The sequence below is a fragment of the Stenella coeruleoalba genome (genome assembly GCF_951394435.1).
Source record: "Stenella coeruleoalba genome assembly, chromosome: 8".
Classification (NCBI taxonomy): Eukaryota; Metazoa; Chordata; class Mammalia; order Artiodactyla; family Delphinidae; genus Stenella; species Stenella coeruleoalba.
In genome coordinates, this window is record NC_137154.1 from 4,805,456 (window position 1) to 4,822,381 (window position 16,926).

At 42.4% G+C, this 16,926-nt stretch overlaps 1 protein-coding gene across 5 annotated transcripts in view; it reads right to left on the minus strand.

The window, feature by feature from the left end:
- PPP6R3 (protein phosphatase 6 regulatory subunit 3) overlaps window positions 1-16,926 on the minus strand; it is a 126,578-nt gene that overhangs the window by 74,480 nt on the left and 35,172 nt on the right. For 4 of the 5 annotated variants that reach the window (XM_079928836.1, XM_079928835.1, XM_079928838.1 and 1 more), the window contains exon 3: window positions 13,375-13,527. The exons of the other annotated variant lie outside the window; for it this stretch is intronic. The gene's annotated coding sequence lies outside the window, so the exon portion shown is untranslated. The remainder of the gene's footprint in view (window positions 1-13,374; window positions 13,528-16,926) is intronic. 5 annotated transcript variants of the gene reach the window in all.

Sequence of the window (16,926 nt, forward strand, 5' to 3'; positions counted from 1 at the left end):
CTCAATTAAAAACTGACCTCCAAAATTTTAACCTTATAAAGGTAACTCATCATATACTGATTTACAGAGAAAACTGATAATTAGTGGTGATGAAATAACAAGTGTTGGCAAACTTCGGCCCACAGACCAAATCCAGCCCACAAACTGCAAGCTAAGAATGGCTTTGATAATTTTAAAGGGTTGTTTAAGAGAAGCATATGTGACAGTGACCACGGGTGGCCTGCATATTTACTATCTGGTACTTTACAGAAAAAGTTTAGCATCCCTTGCTCAAGAGGAAATAGAGTGCTGACTAACACATTCCTTTCTGCCATCTCTGAACCCACACGGGCATGTCCCCCACAGTCCTCACAGCCTGCCCGGAGGGGCGGAGCCATGTGGTGTCAGGCGGGACTGTCTACCAGATCCATTCTCTCCCTTCCTTAGGCACTCACCTAGACCATGTCCCCAACTTCTCGGGCAGGTAGATATGGCCACATTACAAAGTTTTCTCCAATGTACCGTGAGCCATAAAAACCTCCATGTGCTCCCCCCGGCATCTGGCTGGATGTTGATGACAAAAAAGGCCCTAAGGGACTGCAGAGCCCAAAAGGAAGGTGCCTGCACCCCCAAATCACCACGAGGAAGATCACTGCCTGCCGATCTGAGAGCCTGTCCTAGGCCGGGTTACGATGAGCCATCATACACACCTGCTCTGTATTCCAGCAGGATGGCCGACCTGACCAACCAGCTCCTCCAAACTCCTGAGCGCATGACATCGTGTGTTATTATACTTATTTTATTATACACAAGAAAAGGAATTCTTGAGCAACTATCTGTTTTAAAATGCCTAACTCCTTTTGCTTTCCACTATCCTAAATTAGAATAGCATTTTTCAAATCAAAACACCTTAAAATATACATTTCCACAGTGCATTTTCTTTAAATTGGGTAGGTATACTACCGACTTAAAAATAAAATATAACCACAGTATACTCTTAAACATTATGTATTCTATCTTTTAACCAAACAGCAAATTGACTGGAAATGAACAGCACTGGTAAATTAGTTACCCCTGGCTTGGCCCTACTTCTATTTGTGCCCTTTGAAGTAAAATCAAGCTAGGTATGAACTAACTGTTACAAAGTTCAACTGCCCAGGGCCCTGAGGTCAATGGAGTCCTTTAAAAAATGTAACTAAGATACTCTGAAGAAACTGAAAAAAGTCAGAACTTCAACAGCTCACTTTTAGTAAACATAAATACACTTTAAAATTCTTAACCTAGGTATACTTCAACAGGATTTAGCGATAAGAGGGAATACAATTTCTTACAGTAAACCAATTCACAGGCTTTTAAATCAATACTGACAAAGAGAGAAACGGTAAAAGCAAACTACCCTCCATCTTTCTGCAAAATCCTAGAATTGTTTTATAAGTTGAATGAGGTACCTTGAAAATAGGGTTTTCTCCACAAGGGCTGAAGAGTATGTGGGCAGGAGTTGCCGCAGAGGACAACTTCTGCTATGCTCCGCCTTCCTCATAACTGAAGACACAAGTGAAAATTATCACTGTATATGCATAAAATAGGACCAAAGGATCCATAAATCTACTCGTCATAGATCAACTGCTTTAATTAAGGGTCCTGTGAAATTAAAATATCATCCTTCTTGGAAGCAAAACCTGGGCCACAGTACCTTTATTTCAAAAGCAGTTAAGCAGTGACACTTTGTTTCTGAAACAAAAGGTGCTACCTTGTCTCTATGACACGGGACCTGGTATGGTGATGTGGTTCAGTCACGTGCAAGAGGTTTGAGAAGGACGTCAGTCCCTCTGCAGAATCTGCCAAGGCTCTGCTGGAAGAGTATATTGAACAGGGCCCAACTGTGGTTTATGTAAACCACCTACAACCACTTGCTTTCCATCAAATAAACATCATTTTCTCCTCAAACCTTGTTAGGACTCTTAAGCCTCTCAACATACTGGATTCCAATGCTGGCTCCACAACTGCCTGGCACTGAGGCCTCAGGAAAACCACTTCACCTCTCTAAGCCCCAATATCCTCAAACAAGTAAACTGGCTGTGAGTAGATGAGAAAGGCCCGGTCTGGTGGCTGAGACATACCGGCACTCAGCACCTGGAAGCTTCTGTGTAATCAACATACCACCCCCTTGAAGTCAAGTGAGCTTTAAACCAATGCTACCGAACTTCCATGGGGTCTTATTAAAACACAGTCTCAGATTCTGATTCAGGAAAGCAGGGATCAGGCCTGAGATTCTGCACCTCTAGCAAGTCCTCAGATGCTGCTGCTGTCCTGGGTTTAAACCATTGCTGATCATTTGCAATAAACTGCTATAAGTATATTCAAAATAATCATGTAACCATGAGAAACAGAGGAAAAGCCTACTATACCAACACGTGACTGTTATTTATTTCAGAAACTCCCTGTGGACAAGCTGGTATTAGTGGGTTTTCCTTCAACATAACAGAAGCAAAACGTAACACTTTCCAAGAGGCCAGAAAAAATGACACCATGGACACACTAAAAGGTAAACTATTAAAGAGATTTGGAGAGAGAAACTGCTGATGGTCCTGCCTACAAATGAGAAGGAAACTGTCGAAATGACAAAGAAGAACTTTAATGAGTTTAAAATACAAAATCCCCTATTCATTATGTACTAACTGCCTAATTTTGGCAATTTTCTATCCAAGTGGGGTAAACTGCACTCTGTAAAGCCCAAGTCTGTGAACTGCTATCAATGGTGGAAACCCTGTACCCAGGAATGGCCGGCCCAGGGCACAAGGTTCAAAGGTTCAAAAAGACATACAAAGATTATGAAGAATCTCAAGACAGCAATGTTGAGCCTGAAAGCTAACGCTTCTGGGTGTGGGCCCCGTGGGACTACAGGCCGCACACCCGCGAAGCCAGCCTCTGGTATGCCATTCCGTAACTGGCTCACTTCAATCCCCAAGATCCCATACCCTAAATACTTCCTCGCATGCTCCAGTCTTGCAACAAACACGCACAACATACATCCAGTTTAGATAGCTGCAGTCACCTAAAGTAAGAAGTACAACCTACACAAACATGAGAAGTAGCTGCGTTCACCTAAGATAACACAGGGGAAAGACTTTAAGACAACAAAATGTGTTACAGATTTTTAATACTATTTCTTTTAGATGTGCTATGAAGGGAATAGTTATAATACAAATTTTTTCTGGGTCTTATACAAAGGCACGTAAGCACATGCTCCCCAAGTTCAAATCCCTACACACCTCAGTCTGCCTGCAGCACTCTCTAGAGGCCCCGGCCCTCAGCACGAGAAACACAACACCTCCACTGTCACCCGAGCTGGTGCTAACAGAAACATCACTCAAGACACAATGTGAGCCACATGTAAGCTTAAATTTTCTAGCAGCCACACCAAAAAGTAAAAAAGAAACTGGTAAAATTAATTTTAAATGTATTTATTTAACCTCATATAGCTAAACATTATTATTTCAACATGTAATTCTTTTGGTACTAAGTCTTCAAAATATGGGTGTTTTGAAACTTCACAGCATATCGCAATCTGGACCAGCCACATTTCCGGTGCTTAAGAGTCACACGTGGCCATTCGGGACAAGACAGCTCAAATTGTATGATTGCTACAATTATGATTCAAAGTTTCTCTCCTGGTACTAAAATACCTTCCCCATCTCCTTCCACAGCCAAAGTCAATAGTTACCCACATTTTCCACACAAGGGCCAATGTGGGATGGGTGGGGAGAGGCTATGGGCCACGGTCTTCTTTCTTTTAAAATATAAACATACCTGGGAAATCATGTTTATTCTCATATATATATATATATATATATATATATATATACATATACATATATACATATAAAAGAAACAACTTGGACATTCTTAACTCAAACAAGTAGGTCACAAGAAAACGAGAACTGTTTTTTAGCCTCTAATTTCTAGGAATATTTGTAGGGATAAAAGGTAAAATTTCAAATTCTTTACCTTGTGATAATGGAGAATGCTAGCTTGAATCAGGAGGGCTACAAGTGGCTCATTACTGGTAGAGATACACCTGGCCAAATTTTGAAATAGTTACGTGTCTGTGGGAATTTATTTCATTTTCTAAGTTAATTCAAAAATATTATGATGAAAAATAAAATGCCCAGGTCACTCGAACATGTTGGGAAACAATGATGTTTGATTAATATAAAAAAATAGACTCCCCACTGGTCCCGGAGAAAACTGAGTCTTCACGGCCTCCATTCAGTTTTTTAGTGTATGTGCTGCCGAAGCGAGCACCACTGCCTCCATTCAGGTTCAAAACAACGTGCTTATTACTCCGCGAGGGGCAGGCACATTTACCCCAAACCTTTGGCCGAGTTTACCAGCAGCCTGGGAACAGGGTGTAGTGAACAAACTGAGCTGCTGAAAGGCTGTTCTTACTGGCTCTCCTGCTTCTGCCAGTGTCCAGACACCTGGAGTTGCAGGACCCCTGGGCTTGGATTCAGGCGTGCGGAGAACTGAGTTGGGCCACATATAACAAGACCCAAATGGGGGGACGGCTAGGCTGAAGAAGGGTTGGTGGTTGCCACTCTGTACACTGAGAGCAGCACGCCACCAGGAAGGGACAGAGAGGAAAGTATCTATAAATAGCAGAGTGCAGAGTCACTCTGAAGGGAGGTCAGCTCTGTGTTATAAGTTAATGATAAACTCCCCCAACAGCAACGCTCAAGGCCTAGGCAAAAGCTATAATTTTCACACGAAGAGGCAGAAACATGCAACATCGGGAAGGAGTAACAGTTGGGCTTTGATGGCAGTTCTCTTTAAGTACTAAGGAAAAAGATCACAAAGGACTGGGAAGTCTACCCAGTAGCTGCCTCTCCACTGTTAACAAAGGTATCCAACTCATACAGTTGTCCCCTCACCCCCACTCGAACACTAGACTAATCAAAGCAAGTATCAGAGTGCCAGTTAGAGATAACGAATTTCTTTAGAGGAAAGGGCAATACAAACTCAGGGCCAGTTTCGTTGTATTAGCTCTGAAACTGCTTCTTCCAAAGAACGTATCAAAAGCAATCAAGTTTCTACCATCCAGATGTTGTAGATGCTTTGCCCAGTTTTAATTTGTAACTTTCTTTGATATTTCAGCTTTTCAGAGTAGTAAATAAAGGAGTAAAATCCATTTAATATGCACTATATTAATCAACAGGTACTTTTATTTATTTTTTTGCAGTACGCAGGCCTCTCACTGTCGTGGCCTCTCCCGTTGCGGAGCACAAGGCTCCGGAAGCGCAGGCTCAGCGGCCATGGCTCACGGGCCCAGCCGCTCCACGGCACGTGGGATCTTCCCGGACCGGGGCACGAACCCGTGTCCCCTGCATCGGCAGGCGGACTCTCAACCACTGCGCCACCAGGGAAGCCGTAACAGGTACTTTTAAAGCACTAATTTGCACTGTATTGGGGAATGCAGGAGTAATATGATAACGGTGCCTACTTCCTTGAAGAATACAATAAAACTGAGAACAGAGAAAATACAGAAAATAAATGGCATAAACTCCAAGCTTGTTCTGTAGAAAGGGAGCTCAAGGGAGGGGAGCCTGGACAGAAAAGACTTTGCTATAAATGAGGCCTAAGCTGGGCCTCAAAAGACAGGTAGGGCTCAGTAGGTGATCCTACAAGCATGGAGGATAGACCCTGGAGCTTCAAGAAATTCACAGCAGGGAGAAAGTCCTGATGACAAGAAGAAAGAGACTTTCAGAAGGCACTAGGAAAGGTTAGGCAACGCAAAGCCAGATCTCAAAGAGCCATGCACGAATGCACAGCAGAGCCGGGCAGGCTTGCTGCAGAAGCGAGGGAGGGAGCCAGTCCGTTCTAACTGAGATAAATGCACATTAAAATAGCTATAGCAAAGATTAACACAGTATACAGAAACAAATGACTCAAGAAAAGTAGAGGAAAATGACACAGAGGAGACGAAATTTAAGCTGTGGCAAGTACATTTTCAACAGACGCTGTACTCCCACAAAGGCGGAGAGGGGAAGAGGTCTAACCTGTTCCCAGAACGGCCATGTGTTTGAATATGACTAAAATGTGGGATAGGGAAGGGAGTGCTGAAGACAAGACCACTGAGGTGGGACACTGAGGTCAGGTGAGACAAGGCAAACGAGCAACAAGATGAGATCTAGAGTTTAAATGCTGTCAATGTGAAAGATGGACTGGACAGGGGTGAGCCTAGATAAAGAGCGGTGACCCAGAGACTGTTTGAAGAACTCGCAGAGGATGGCGAGGCCCTACAACAGCCTCTACTTTGAAAACCAAGTTATTCCCTAAGAAATTTCACATTAAATTATTATCCCCCCTCCAGTTTCACCCATAATTCCTCAAAGCCTAATTCTCATGTTTTCTTCATTCCTAGCTGCACTTAGGTATCAGATGATACAAATTTATAGACTGCCCTTGGAATTCTGAGCTACCTGGGAAACACACGATCCTCAGAAAACAAATGCCTACCCACACCCTGGGGCTAACTCCAAATACACCTCTAAGATGCTGTGGACAGGCAAGAGGTGTGATCTTAATCGCCCACTTCACTTTTATATTTAAACAGCCAACTGCCAATCAAGAAAAGTCCAGCCTCACTTTTGTCATGGAGTCCACACTAAAGTACAGTGATGTGTCCTTCTACAAGTTCTCATTATGAAAATGCAAGTGGACATGAATTTCTGTGCATAATTTCCACAACTTCAATATGAGTATATGCAAAGCATGACTTATTTATACTAAGAACAAGTTTTTTTTTAAAGTGAGACTAAGGGGTTGGAAAGAAAAAAGACAAGTAATGAGGATGACACAATGGCAATCAGGTTTTTGCCAGGAGCCTTGTTAGAGATCAAAGCAATAAAGGCAAGGAAAACCTAGCTGGATCTAGGTGTCTATTCTGTGTGTGTGTGCGCGTGTGTGCCTGCACAAATAAGAAAATTCTAAGTAGAGGGTTTTCCATCTCAAGCATCCAGAATTCTCTGAATCTCTGAAACCAGGCAGAGCTGTCAACAAATCTGAAATATCAGAAAGAAGTGACATGTAACTGGAGAGCCAGAGGAAACGTGATGCGATTAGAACACCTGTCATCTGAAATAACCCAAAAGAGTTCCTAATCTAAAACTGTAGGGATGGGAATTCCCTGGTGGTCCAGTGGTTAGGACGCATCACTTTTGCTGCTCGCGCCCAGGTTCAATCCCTGGTCAGGGAACTAAGATCCTGCAAGCTGTGCGGCGTGGCCAAAAAGTAAATACAATAAATAAAACTGTAGGGAGGAAGATTGGTCCTAAGCAAGTCAGGAACAGTATGAAAACAGCAGAGCTAGAAAGAGAACTCTATACTAACACAGTGCAGGGGAAAGCCTTGGAAAATCCAACTCGCCCATGTTTTTACTAAGTGAAATCAGTTATATGCAGTTTGTGAGTCATCCAACTTGAATCAAGTGACAGTGGCTACTTTTTTATTCATATGTCCATTACAGACAAGATGCCCAAAGAGAACAGCCTTTCCAAATCAGAAATTCTAGAGCATATTGAGATGCCATTGAAAAAAGGCCAAAAAAGAAACAAGCATCAGTTTAAGAACGAGCTAACTACCCTGGTTAATTTGGAGTTACAAGCAACTCTATAACAGAGACAGACATGGCAAATTGGTCACAAATTTTAAAGGTCCCCTCCCCCATTTTTTTTAACCTTCGATCTTCCTTGCCCAGCAAACTTTAATCAGAATGTGTATAATCAGGACTTCCCTGGTGGTGCAGTGGTTAAGAATCCGCCTACCAATGCAGGGGACATGGGTTCAAGCCCTGGTCCAGGAAGATCCCACATGACACGGAGCAACTAAGTCCGTGCGCCACAACTACTGAGCCTGCGCTCTAGAACCTGCGAGCCACAGCTACCGAGCCTGCACACCTAGAGCCTGTGCTCCACAACGAGAAGCCACCACAATGAGAAGGCCGCGCACCACAACGAAAAGTAACCCCTGCTCGCTGCAACCAGAGAAAGCCCATGTGCAGTAACGAAGACCCACGGCAGCCATACATACATAAGACATAAATAATGTGTATAATCATAAAGCATTTAGGGCTATCTCAACAGTCCCTAGACTAGCAGTAATAACTTGTTAACCTCTAGGAAGTGCTTTCCGTCATGAATATTTTACCAGCAAAGCAGACTCCTGGACTGCTGAGACTCTGCTCAGGAATACAAGCTCAGTGTAGAACATGAGACATGAACACTGCTTACAGTCTTTATAGCCCCTTAATCTCTTCTAGCTATTCCACAATAACAGTAAATGGCCTGATACGGCAACTTTCTATTAAAGGAGGAAAAATGACTAATAGCAGCTCACAATTATTAAGTGCCTACCATATGCCAGACTCTGGACTTGATGCTTTTAGATACATTATCTGTACCTCACAACAACTCTTCAAGGCTTCGCTCTCATTTGCAGATGGAAAAACTAAGATTCTAAGAGGTGAGATGATCTACCAAAGACCACAGCTAGTGAATAAGCTGGCCAGAGCTGGGACTCAAGCCCAGGCCCATTGCGCTCCCAAGTCTGTGCTCTTCCCATCACGGCACACGGCCAAAGGACCAGCATGGAACACCCGGTGAGCGACCGGTCCCAGCAGCAGTCATCGAGAGCACAAGCCAGCCCCAGGCCAGCCTGCAGAAGGGAAACAGCAGCAGGCTAACCTGCCATCTAATGGCTCTTGGGATACACTCATGGACGGGAATCCCATGTCTTCATGGGCAGGGAAAAGAATCACTTGACAGACAAGCTGGCTGGGAGCTCAGCCCAAAGAGCGTAGGTGGTGACACTGGAGGAGCTCAGCTCTTGTGGCCAGTGGTGCTATCAGAGCTGACTGACCAGAATGCCACAGGTTTGTCCAAATGCACAGAAAACACGAGTGAATCAGCATTTAAAAGCTGTCTGACATGATGAAACCAAGAGAAATTTACTTAACATGGTTAAATGTAAAGTCCTTTTAAAATAAAAACTGAAAAGCATGACATGGGGTGGGGGGTAGAGGCTGCTAGGCCTAAGAAAACTGTTAAAAGAAAGAAACAAGTCCAAAGATTTTAGTTACTTATAAGTTTGACATAAAGTTGTATTATGCTGTGACTAATAAGCAAGTAACCCTCAGAATGTGTCATAGATCAACTGCATCTAGGACCACGGGAGATACTAACTCTATTGAAGCCTTCCCTGGGCAGATCAGCTCATGCCAAGCAATATCATATCCTGTTCTGGGGCAGATGAAGAGACTGCCAACCACATGGCACCCAAAGAGGACCAGGGTGACAGAAGGACTTGCCACTTGGAGGAAAAAATAACTAGCTTTGAATATCTCGAAGCTCTTTTATACTATCACGGACAGTGCCCAAGGGAGAAAATGAGAGCCAGTGAGTGAAAAGGACAGATTATCCGTCCTATCTGTGAGCAGAAGATGCAGGAACTTGCTAAAGGTTAGGAACACCAACACCTTCAAGACCCCAAGGCTGGAGGTCCTCTGGAAGCCTGGATGATTCTCTATGAGGGCAACGACAGACAACTTCCCGTTCTGGACAGAAAGACTATATTAAATGATCACCACACTGTTTTATGAATTTCTTCTCAAAGTCTATGTGATATAAAAGGCATGGCTACATTTGGGCTGACATGGAGTCTCAACAAGAAAATAGCAAAGGATTCTGCCAACTTCCAGATGCTTAGTGGGTTGAAACCTACACAATTCTCTGCCCTTCTGGAAGCTCTAGAAAAACAACAATAAAGGACAAAGAAAAGGAAACAACAGCCAAGGAGAATGCCAACAAATTTATGAAAGACAGAAAATGGAGAAACAATTCCGAAAGTCCAACATCCAAGTAACAAAAGTTTTAGAACATATTATAATTCACCACTGATCTCCCTTGTCAAAAAAATGTTTTTTCTCAGAGCATAAAGAAGTGACTCTCCCCCTAAGACCTACATGTGGCACCACGTTGAGTGGTAAAAGATCCTTTAAGACACAGTGTGAAAGCCCGTGGTATCGGAGATTAAAAAAAAAAAAGTGTATCTAAACTCTTCTAGTGAGGAAAAACTTATAAAAGGACTGGAAATCAGAATGACATCAGCTTCCTCAATAGCAATTCTAGAAAAGAACATTTTTAGACCTGGAAGGTCTGAAAGATTTATTCAGAGTTTCTTGAGGAAGCTACTGGATGGAGAATGGGCTTCACTAAAGCATGGCAGTAAGCCATGAGAGGAAGACACGGAATCCATGAGACCAGGGATCCAACACACAGAGAAGCAAAGATGACTCCCAGAAGGGGGGACACCTGCAGCTACAGACGAAGTCAAGAGGAACCAGTTTGGAGTAAACCATGAGGCAGAGGGCTCTGGAAAGGATATGTCCAAGGAAGTGTATTGCCAGATGTATGTTACCGTGTTGAGAAGGATTCTGCAAATTAAGTCAGAGATTTAGGGATTAATTAACCAAAATATACATACTTTTATTACTGATATTAACCAAAGTTGTGCTTTAACTATGTTGGGAGATGTGAGAGGGAAAGAGCTATGCATATAAGAGCTAAACCTTAACCTTCATAATTAGAAGTAAGACAGATTAGAAACTGCTACCTACAGGTATATAATTTAGAAATGCATAAGGAAGTAATAAAGATGAGTAAACAGCTAAGAGATGGAGGTAGCAGCTCCTAGTGAGTAAGTAACTCACTTACTCACTAGGGGCTGGGATGAGGAGGGGATAGGATGGGAAAGATGAAATAGATGATTGTTATTTTTTGTTATAAATCTTGTGATACCATTTGACTTTTTAAACTATGCACCTATGTAAGCTATGTACCTATGTATGATAAAATAAAAAATTATGAAAAGAAAGAAAATATAAAGCAGCACAATCCCTGGCATTTAGGACAGGCTCTATAAATATAAGCACAATCTAAAATCAGGGTATTATAAAAGACTATCTAACAGAAAGACTCTGAGGTGACTACATGCACTTAAGATTCCTACGTACAAAAAACAAAGAAATAGAAAAATCCAACCAACAGCAAAAACCACAATGGTACCTTTTCAGTTTAGGTCCTTTCCCACCCCATTTTTTCTGCCATGAGTGTGTGAAGCAACTCCAGAGACCTAGGATACCTGGGGGTACCATACTGAGATTGCCCAATCTGGTCTGCCACCTTTTTTATAAATACAGGCCCTGAGCGAAGAATGGTTTTTACCTTTTTAACTCTTTGGGGGTGGGGGTGGGGGAGTATCAAAAGGACGATATTTCGTGACTTGTATAAATTCTACGAAATTCACATTTCAGTGGCCATAAAGTTTTAACAGAACACAGTCACACCATCCTTTACATTCTGTCTCTGGCTGCTTTTACACTACCAGGGCAGAGTTGAGCAGGTGTCACAAGAGACCACATACGGTGCTATCACTTTGCACTGCAGCTGGGCGCTCTCCAAATCGCAGTGACACGGGTATAACTCAACAGTGCTCAGAGTGCCATATGCTGTACTGCAACATTTTATTATGTCAAAACAAGAAAAGAAAATCTGGACTTCAAATGTTGTGTTTTTAAGGTACAAATGGGATGTGAACTATTTTGTTATGAAATTAGATGGCAAAGCACTGTTTATTATGCAATCATACCATCCCTGTGCTAAAATACACTATATGCTGACATTACCAGACTAAGCGGTCATCACAGTATTCCCAACTCACAAGAAAGGAACAGTCAGAAAAGTCAGAAAATGTTAAATGGAGTATCTTATTACAGGAGAACTTCTTCACAAAAATAAAAAAATGAAAACAAAGCTTCAATCAAAGCTGGTTTCTAAGGTCGCCTGTTAATAAGTTAAAGAAGCCGGGCTTCCCTGGTGGCGCAGTGCTTGAGAGTCCGCGTGCCGATGCAGAGGATACGGGTTCGTGCCCCGGTCCGGGAAGGTCCCACATGCCGCGGAGCGGCTGGGGCCGTGAGCCATGGCCGCTGAGCCTGCGCGTCCAGAGCCTGTGCTCTGCAACGGGAGAGGCCACAACAGTGAAAGGCCCGCGTACCGCAAAAAAAAAAAAAAAATTAGTTTTTGAAATCCAGCATCACAACAGAAAAATGGATAATTGTTTTAACTATAAATGAATCTGACAGTCAGATCATAGCTTATCACTGCATACTACTGGACTTCTTATATCTGAACCCTCAACTGAATTCTCCACTCAGTCAGGCAGGTAAGAAACTGAAGAGTTCATACCTATGGGTTAGAACCTATCCCAAGGCAGAGGAAAAGGAAGGGCTGGGCCACATGAGCAAAAACAAACAGACAAAACCATATGAGACAAGGTGCTCAGAGTGAATGACTACTTAAAGGGAATTCTCCCCATCAGGATTTATACAGAATAATATGAAGATAAAAACTGGACAAATCAGAACCTTTCTACAAGAGTTGGTGCTTCACTATGTAAGCAGAAGGGGATGCTGAGGAAGAGTTATTCACAAAGGACTGGAGGTGGGGGAGAGCACAGGCGAAGTGGCTTACTGCCTAGGAAAGATTGGGGCCTGGGGATTAGAAGCAGAGACCTGTTATAACAGAACAACTATAGTATCTCCTGAGACAGTGAAGCCTGAAAGGTAGATGATTAAATGGTTTATGCCCACCTGCTCCTCCAGTTACTATGGAACAAATGAAATTGGATTAAGTATGTGTGCATAGCCCCAAAAAGGTCCTACTGGGCCACTTTCTATTAAGTGCCAATTGACTCAAAAGCCAAATATGCAAAGGAAACCTCTGGTCTTTCACAAAAAAATTCAGTGAAGAGTTGCAAAATGATAGCAATTAAGACTCAAAAGAGTCAGGTGGCTGGCTAGAAGCCAGATGTCCTTTGGCTGGTGTAAAACGAACACAAATCTCTCTCTCTCTCTCTCTCATACACACACACACACACACACACACACACACACACACACACACACACACACGCACACACACACACACACAGAGCCAGGTGACCTAGAAGCAGTAGCTGGGTCGCTACTAGCAGTCTTTCTCTGGCATGCTACATCAGCTTACTAGGCCTGTCTAGTCCTTAGGGCCCAGCTCAATCCCACCCCAACCCCCATCCTGTGGAAACTGGGAATCCCATGGGTGCTGCAGATTCTACGACATACCAGAGCAAACTACAGAGCCTGTTATTTAACTTCCTAAAAATACCATAGCGCCACGGAGCCAGGTGGTACCTGGCTCAAAGTGATGACCCAGACCAGGTCCACCTAGACTCCAGGGTCTCAAGTCAGAAAACTGCTTTCCTTGATGTAACTCATGAAACTCCTCATAACTTTAGTGACCTTACCTTTCAAACCAAGTTTAAAAATTAAAAGAAATGTTTTCTTTTCTGTGGCTCCTTGCCCATTACAGGTTATCCTGGCAACGGTTGTCTTCCAATTTACTGCATTAGCAGATTAGCAGAATAAAGCGGGATGGTGCACATGAAACAGAAGTTCCCCTATAAAGAAAAAAAGAGCAAAAATGACAACGTGTTCTCTTTTGTTCGGATGAGAGCTGCCATTAAAAATACTGGTTCAAGGTCTTCATTCACACACAACTATACCTCAGAGGATTGAAAAGTACTAGCTAATTGAATTTTTTTCTATGTAACAAGAGGAAAAAAGGCACTGTCATCCCTCTACCTAAGCTTTTATCCTACACTAAACAATAACCCAGAAATAGATACACAGTAATAAGAGCACTATCAGTGAGCAAATAAGAAAAAATACATATGCTTATCTTTGTCTTATGAAAACGTCAATGACATTCTTACTCAACACAGGGTTAACTACAAAGGCACCATATTTTACAACACTAAAACAAGTTTTAGAAGTATCTCCCTCTAAACGTCCCCAAGTAGCCCCGTGTAATACCTTTAAACAACTGTAACTTACTAGGAACTATGAGCAGAACATTAAGTTCACTGAAGTACTAGCTGCAGCTGAATCCCGTCTCTAATGTGAATTAACCAGATGCTTCACATGAAAGGACTATAAATTTAAACTGTCTTCCAAGGCACTTCATTTATAACTAAATACTGCAGGAAAAGACACAAACTATGGACAATATACCAATCAGAAATCCTATAAGGGTGCAGTCTACAAGGCATCTCAAAATAAATGCCATTTATTTAATGCCTTTGTTCCACAAAATTCACACTACATTCTGATCAACTCAACATTTTCCCTCAAAATAAATAGAAACAATGCTAACCACTTGCTAAAAGAAACAAAATGAATCAACAAAAACTGTAACAAACCTAGTTTAAAATGAAGAAAATATTTGACTCTAAAAAACATTTTACCAGTGAAATGTTTTCTCAACAAAAACTTAAAAAAGTGTTTAATTGATCACCTAAATTTTTGCTTTAAATCATAAGAACAGATCATGTGCCACCACAGTGTTTAGACATGACCAACTTAGCATGTTAGTGTAAAGAGTACATTTCTAAATGTCATAGGTAATTCTAGTCCCATCACAACCACTCTGTGTTGGGGGTTCCAGACCCCTTTAAAAATCCAATGAAGTTATATACTCCACAAAATGCACACGCCTGCGCACACATACATACATTTGACATTTAATCTGAGTAGCTGTAGGATCCTCAACTGATCTACAATCTTTTCTCCCACCAGCCAAGATCACCCACTTCTGGATTTCCCTAGTGGTGCAGTGGTTAAGAATTCACCTACAAAAGCAGGCAACATGGGTTCAAGCCCTGGTCGGGTAAGATCCCACATGCTGCAGAGCAAGGAAGCCCATGCACAACTACTGAGCCTGCAAGCCACAACTACTGAGCCTGTGGGCCGCAACTACTGAAGCCCGCATGCTTAGAACCCGCCCTCCGCAACAAGAGAAGCCACCGCAATGAGAAGCCCACGCACTGCAGCAAAGAGCAGCCCCCACTCGCCGCAACTAGAGAAAGCCCGTGTGCAGCAACAAGGACCCAATGCAGCCAAAAAAAAAAAAAAAAAAAAAAAAAGATTACCCACTTCACCCACTTCCAAGCCAGTCAGTCAATCACAGACTCCCAGCAGAGTTGTACCAACCTGCCTGCCTCACTGTGCTGCACACTCCCATCCAGGGAAGCCAAAAGATAAGACAGCTGTCAACCCGCTCAGAGCATCACAAATCCAGGTGCTTATTAAGTTGTAACAAGTATGCTGAGACATAACCCACTTTTCTGGAAAAAGGTCTTTGTTTAATTGTTCAGTCTTTTCCCTTAGACTAATTACGGGAAAGAGAGGGTCTATACTATTGATGATAAGAAATTGGTTTTTTCTAAATTGTGAAAATGTGGGAAACAAGATCAAAAGATACAAAACAGAATGAAATGGTACATAAATGCACTATTGGGACTCCTGGGTAAAGAATGTATATTGAAGACACATTGAAATGCCTCTAAAAGTACAGTAAAAGAACTGTTTTGGTTGTTTTGTCTTGCTTTTTAAAGGCATAATCCCAAGAACCAACAAAATTAGGGAGCAAAAGGAATACTAGTGGAAAAAGCTATATAATGAACACTTAGATTCCCAAATCTCATTGCCTTCTTCTGTCCTTCCCAGCCCCATCAGATGACAGAAGGAAGCCAAAAAGGATGGTGACTCCAGCACAGCTGAGGGTGGGCCTGCCAGTGAAAACAGAGGGACTGTGTGAACTGCAGAAAGAATGCAGAGACAGGCCCCCTCAACTGCCGACCCCATCCCCAGCCAGATTCTCCTATTGGGCTCTGACATTCCCAGCCAGGATGAAAACTGAAAGTGTCTTCTAATCACTGACCTCAAGAAACAAACACCTGAAAATCCTGACACTGGGGACTTCCCAACCAAAGGAGCTCAACTCATCACACTGCTGAAAGGTTCACAGCCACTGAGCCCCCACCCATGAATGGGGGCTCCAATCAACCACCCTCACTCCAATCTTTTCTTTAAAAGTCTTCATTGTAAACTTGCAGAACAGCTGCAAGAGCAGTACAAGAAGCTCCCACAGAGCCTTCACCTAGGTTCACAACTAATCACTGTGTCACTTTTGCTCTTCCATCCATCTTCTGCAGCCATCACGTCCTTTACCTTTAAATAGCTCGCTGTGTATTTCCTAACAACAAGGGTATTCTCTTCCACAACGACAAAGTCAGGAATGCAACACATTAACTGTCCCATACAGACTCTACAGTTCACATTCCAATTCTGCCAACTGCTCTACGTCCCTTACGGCAATCCCCCTTCACCTCAGCCCAGATCATGGATCACACCTAATGTCATGTTTCCATCTGAAACAGTTCTTCAGCAATTCTCTGTCTTTCACTGGCATCTTTGAAGAATATAGGGTATAAGTATCTGGCAGTACTACCACAAAAGTGGTAAGTGAGGTTTGTTTTTCCTAGAGTATCACATAAGTAGTAAGCTAATGTCTGTGTGTCCCATTATTGGGATTTTGATCACTTGGTTAAGATGATATTTGCCTCATTTCTCCACTGTAAAATAACCAGTTTCCCCTTAGTAATTAACTAGTAAATAATCTGTAGGAAGATATTTTGAGATTATGTTCTTAAAACACTCACCCAATAGTTTTAGCATCCACTGGCAATTCTTGTCTTAATCAACTGTAACTGACAGTTATAAAACGATGTTTATTTTGTAAATCTACTGTTCCTTCTACACTTATCAGTTGACATTATAATTCCAGTAAGGTTATGTTCCCTTTTTCCCATTCATTCATTATCAGTGTGGACTCACGGATTCTTATTTTATTTATGAATATCACCATTCATTCTGATCCTCAAGTTATCCCAGATTTGGCCAGTGGGAACCCCTTCAAGCAGAGGACTGTGTGCTTTCCATGTTCTTTGAGTACTTCC